This window comes from Tachypleus tridentatus, chromosome 10, assembly GCF_004210375.1.
Source record: "Tachypleus tridentatus isolate NWPU-2018 chromosome 10, ASM421037v1, whole genome shotgun sequence".
Classification (NCBI taxonomy): Eukaryota; Metazoa; Arthropoda; class Merostomata; order Xiphosura; family Limulidae; genus Tachypleus; species Tachypleus tridentatus.
The window spans coordinates 164,615,805-164,621,804 of NC_134834.1; positions in this window are offsets into that span (position 1 = coordinate 164,615,805).

Consider the following 6,000-nt stretch of genomic DNA (forward strand, 5'->3'; position numbering starts at 1 on the left):
CGAGGGCTATCTGTGCTAGCCGTCCCTAATTTAGCAGTGTAAGACTAGAGGGAAGGCAACTAGTCATCACCACCCACCGCCAACTCTTGGGCTACTCTTTTACCAACGAATAGTGGGATTGACTGTCACATTATACACCCTCACGGCTGGCAGGGCGAGCATGTTTAGCACGACGCGGGCTCGAACCCGCGACCCTCGGATTACGAGTCGCACACCTTACGCGCTTGGCCATGAACAACTAGGAAATAAGACTGGTTTATTAAATAAGCTACATTATTTACTAGGTTAATAAAAAGTTCTCGCTCGTAGATTAATCTATATATAATTTAACTTTTCCGTAATTTTTAAAGTACATTTCAACCTTATTTTTTCATTTTCTTTGTTTCTATTTTTCAGTAAGAGTACCTTACTTTTCTTTCTATTTTTATTTATGAACTATTTATGTAAAAGATGTAATTTAAGAACACATTTCTAACTCAACATTCATAATGTTGTGCACGCAATTTTTAAAATTTGTACATACGCTTTTGTTGTAAGTTTTACGGTCTGAAAAACCTATTGTTTTACGGCAATAGGTTGAAACGTCATCTTATTGAAATAAAACTGTGTAAAAACTATTTGATTTGTAACACATTTACTTATTTTTGTTTCTTATGTTTTGCAACTTGTATGGTGAATAAACTATTCATTAATGGCAATCATAATAAGCTAAATAGCGCATGTAATGCCGTAATGGCGTCTCTTAGAGAGCCAGTTGTAAGTTTATTGACTTACAACTTTAAAATCTAGGTTTTGATTCTCTGCGCAAATATCCTGTTGCGTAGTTTTGCACTAAAAAGTGACTACCAGTAATGACACATTTTTTATACACATAGACATTATGTACAATCTAAGATGTCACTAGTGATATTTCATCTTATAATATTGAGAACGAATCTGCACGCAAGTACTTTTTGCATCATGACGTTTGGCATCACGAAAAACCTACATTTTTCAGAGCTTACGACAGTATTAATGAAATTCTAAACATGAAAATCTATGACATAATTTGGAAAATTGTACATTGTACAAAATATTTTAAATAAAACAACAAAAAAACGGTCCTTTTATGAGTATACAAAAGATGTTTTTCAATACTTCTAAAGGTCGGCATGGCCATGTGGTTAAGACACTTGACTCGTAATTCTCGAGTCACGGGTTCGAATCCTCGTCACGCCCGATATGTTTATCCTTTTAGCTGTGGGGGCGTTATAAAGTAACGGTCAATCCCACTATTCGTTTGTAAAAGAGTTGGCGGTAGGTGGTAATGACTAATTGCCTTCCATCTAGTCTTACACTGCTAAATTAGGGACGACTAGCGCAGAAAGCCCTAGTATAGCTTTGTGCGAAATTCAAAACAAACCAATAGTCAGGAAAGATTGGTGTCTCTACATCTTTCAATCAGATTTAAAGTAGTGAATATGAACATAAAATGCACTGATTTTTCGGATTATTGGAAACATTTTTACGTCCTCGTAAGAATTTTATTCATGAATGAGCAGGGCGTGACAGAGGTTAGCGTGTTAAACAACGTTTTCGAAGGCCCATGTTCGAGACCCATTGCTGCTAAAACAAAAACATGTTTCGCAATTTGAGGCAGTAGTTATGAGAGTAACTGTCAAATCCTACTGCTCTATTTGAATAACTTAGGAGTTAGCGATCTGTGTTGGTTACCAGCTGCGTTTTCTCTGGTCTGTCACTTTACAATTAGGGACAACTAGCACAGATATCCCTTATGTAGCCTTGCGCAAGAATCAGCTTGATTCACAAATTCCATTTTTTTCTGTATACTCCTTAGGAACAAATAAAATACAATAAATTAAAGTTACTGAAATATAACTTGATTAGTTAAAAAGAGTGTTTACTACATGTCCGTTATCACTGAATTTAGACTCCAAAATATTCTGCTACCCGGTAGGTCAATGGTAAACTTATGGAATTACAAAGCTAAAATCTGGGATTCGATTTTCTGTTATTGATAAAACACCAATATCTGATTTTGTAGCGTTTTTGCTTAAACATAAACAACCATAACATCCTTTTTTCTCTTTTGCTATTATTGTCCATGTACTTCTGTTTCTAAAGCTGCCTTCCCTCTAGTCTTACACTACTAAATTAGGAACGGCTAGCGCAGATAGCCCTCACGTAGCTGTGCGCGAAATTCAAAACAGACAAACAAACCTGTTTCTAAAAGAAAATTAACCGTTGCTCTTACAGAATAAAACATTAACTGCGTTACTATGAATGCCTTTAATTTTGTCACGTTCACTAAGAGTTATCAAAAACATCCCTTGTATGGTTTAAGTTTCAACCTACGGTCACATTTCAGTTATAAGAAACATTTGACTTCAAAGGCTTAGTAAAAGGACCGAATATGTTATGATAAGAAATTATGCTAGCACACTCTTCAAAAATCTATTTCAGTTTGTGTTTTGTCATCAACAGTACAAATCCCACTTGTTAGTTTACTTCCAAATCAGTCGTTTTACTTTGAAATCTAAGTAATAGATGTTTTATATAAGTTTTGCGTAACACTCAAACCAACATTCGTACGAAACAAGCCATGTCTACTGTTAGTATTCTAACAGTTTAATGAACTGCTAAGTCTTTCCTAAACTTAATAAAAAATTGTCTTAAAATTTAAATACGCCTTTTTAGAAACATAGTAGAGTTGGATTCAGTTGAAAATGACACGAAAAAATACTAAATGCAATGCTCTATAACAGGATGTAAACAACCGTTATTGAAATATACAACTTGCTTAGTAGGAGTGCAAGACTCGACATCAACATTTAGACACAGAAGAATTTCCAAACTGATGAAGACACGCAGTAAAGGATCTGAAAGTCGTCCTACCACCATTTTACCAGACTGGCTATCAACTTCATCAACAAAAACTTTCAACTAGAAGCAAGTTTTGTTTGAGTGAGTATTTTAATAGAAAGAGTCGTGCCATAACAACTTAAACAAATGCTTAACCTATGCTGTTTGCAATCCATTCTCAGACTGAACTAATAAAGATAGTTGATCATTTAGTAATACGGGGGATACTAGAAGATGATATAAAGGCTGTCGCATGGATGGACTGCCAGTCTAATTAGCTACATTCTATATATCAATACCCTTGAAAGGGTTCGAAAGTAATGTAAATATCTCGCGTTTACATTTATCGGACTGTTCAGCATTTTGAATATTTTTAAACGTTTGAACACAAGCAAGCGAAAAGTTTTAATTAAAATTTTAATCAAATATGCTTCAGTGGAGACAGTTCAGCACCAGTGAGTTTGTAATATTGATTTATATGATTTATAATGAACAATACTCAGGAAAACAATGTTAGGAAAAAATATACAATGAACAATAAGTCCATTGGGCAATTCACAATCTTCGAAAATTGGGGTCGTTTATTATCTTAGAGAAAATGTGGAAAGATAGTGCTAAAGATTATATTAGTAGCGAAAAATTCCCTTAAGGTTTTAGCTTTTCAAAGTATTACACATTAGACTATTCATTATTAATGTTATTTTTGTTTATAGCTAGGTAACAATTTATTGGTGTAAAAAAACAAACAAACACCATAGACACTTTATGATATTCAGTTATTGTATGTTACGTTTTGATTCGTTAGTACAATAACTGAAACTGTAATAGAACAGTCTCATTTCTTTACAAATTTACGAAAAAATAAAATCTAATTTGAGGTTGCACTGTCCCTTAAAAATGGGTAAATTAACATGCTAAGGAAATATTATTAAGCACTTCTTACAACCTTCAAGATGGGAGCAATACAAAGGAATCTTGTCACAGTCTCTGAAAGTAACCTTTAATCATGTATGTCGTATGCATAATTAATGAGGCAGGGATAAAGAAATGCGTAGCATAACCTGCTTTATAACACCATAATTTTACTTAGAAATTACCAAACACGTGCAATTCAGGACACGTGCTCTTTGTGAACATCCTCATAGCTTGAATTAAGAACTTTGTAGATTTTCTGCAATGTTAACGAGCTATCAGCAATTAATTTTAATTAATGCCTTCATTAGTGGCATTTCAGTAACAAAACGAGTGGTAAAGATTTTTAAAACTAAATAAAATCATGTTACGGAATAGTTTCATGTCAACAGATGTACCAAATTTCATGCTGATATTGGCTTTAATGGTGAAGTGGAAACTGAATGAAAACAAACTAGATTTTTATTTTTAATCACTTACTAAAGGTTAATTAGTAAAGATTTTAAGACAAAAATGAGTTATTTGTGTATAAAAGAAATTAAACTTTCGATTTAGGCAAACTTTGAAAAATGTGGTTTTGAGATACTGAGAGCACCCTTTAAGAACCATTGTTACCTTAAACCGTCTTGCACTGACACAATAGAGATATTTAAACAAGATATTACGAGTGACCTTTCACCCCTAAAATATAGTAGATTAGATGTTTGACGAAACAGTGGACTAGTGCAATAGACTTTATTTTGATTCAGTAAATTGTAATCATTCGTTCATATAAACAGTGTATCTTTATGGTATCTATTCCTAGGCTGTTTAAGCATGATCTGTAGATCAGTAATAGCTATATTAACAAGGTGATTGGTGCATTCGACCTACAATTTGTAGGTCATTAGTTCGAATCCTCGTCAACGAACGTATTTGCTTTTTCAGACGTGGTGGTGTTAAAAAGTGACGGTCAATCCCACTTCTCGATGGTAAAGGAGTAGCCCAACAGTTGGCAGTGGGTGGTGATAACTAGCTGCCTTCCCTCTAGTCTTCCATTGCTAGATTGGAGACAGCTAGTCCAAATATCGCTATTGTAACTTTGCGCGAAGTTCAAAACAAATCAGATATATAAATTAGACTTTAAATTCAAGTATCATTTGCCTAGTTAATAATAAAAATATCAATTCGAGCATTTATGTCTTATAATCTTGTCGTGAATGTGTAAAATGAATGTTTCACATTATATGGAACTGTTTGTCATGTGCAGAATTATATGCACTAAGCAAAAAATGTATATTCCGATACAAAATGCTACACGTAGTGTATGTGTATGTTACGTAGTATATTGCGTAGTAATAACATTGTGTTATTCATCAATACACAGTTTAGGAAAAAAAAATTATAATTTAAAGTATTAAAAAGGCTTGTAATAACATGTTTTCTATTGGTTTTTATTTGTTTCCAATTTTGTCACTGTATTTCAACAGCATGTTACCGACCCGTATTAAACGTTCGAAGTCTCAAACTTTGCGTGTAAGGTTTTTTGTGATGTCTACCTGTCTTTATGTTTACGTGAGGCATGACAACAGTGGTTGCACAACAAATATGACATTCTTAGGATTTTATTTAGAAGTATGGTTTATTGTTGATCTATTGCTTTTCTAAGATCCTTGAGAAAAGTTCTTATGTTTTTATGTTGTTGTTTTTTGTACAGCTCAAAATTTAATTAACGGTTTTCCTTAATTTAGGTTTGTAACAAGAATGTCAAAAACCCCGGTTTCTTTGTTTAAGCACATAACATCAGAATGCACTGCGGATGTAATATCCCAAATTTTATTCTTATATGATCTGAAGGTAGAATTAAGTCTGGGTACATCTAATAAAGCTTTAGAATAAATCCTGAATATTCTCCGTCTTTGTAACGAACGATCACACTATGGACTAGTAAGAAGCGTGTTATGTTGTGAACGGTAGGTCCAAGTTCGAGACAAGTTATAGCACTAAACCCATCTGAAGGCTTTATACATCTTACAGTCAATCCTGTTAATTAATCTTTCTTCCTCTAGTCGTTAACTTTAAATTAGGGATGGTTACAAACACATAGTCATTTAGTCATCTGTCGCTTGAAATGCCCACCGCTAGTACAGCGGTAAGTCTACGGATTTACAGTGTTATAATCAGGAGTTCGATTCCCCTTGGTGGACTCAGCAGATAGCCTCATGTGGCTTTGCTAAAAGAAAATAC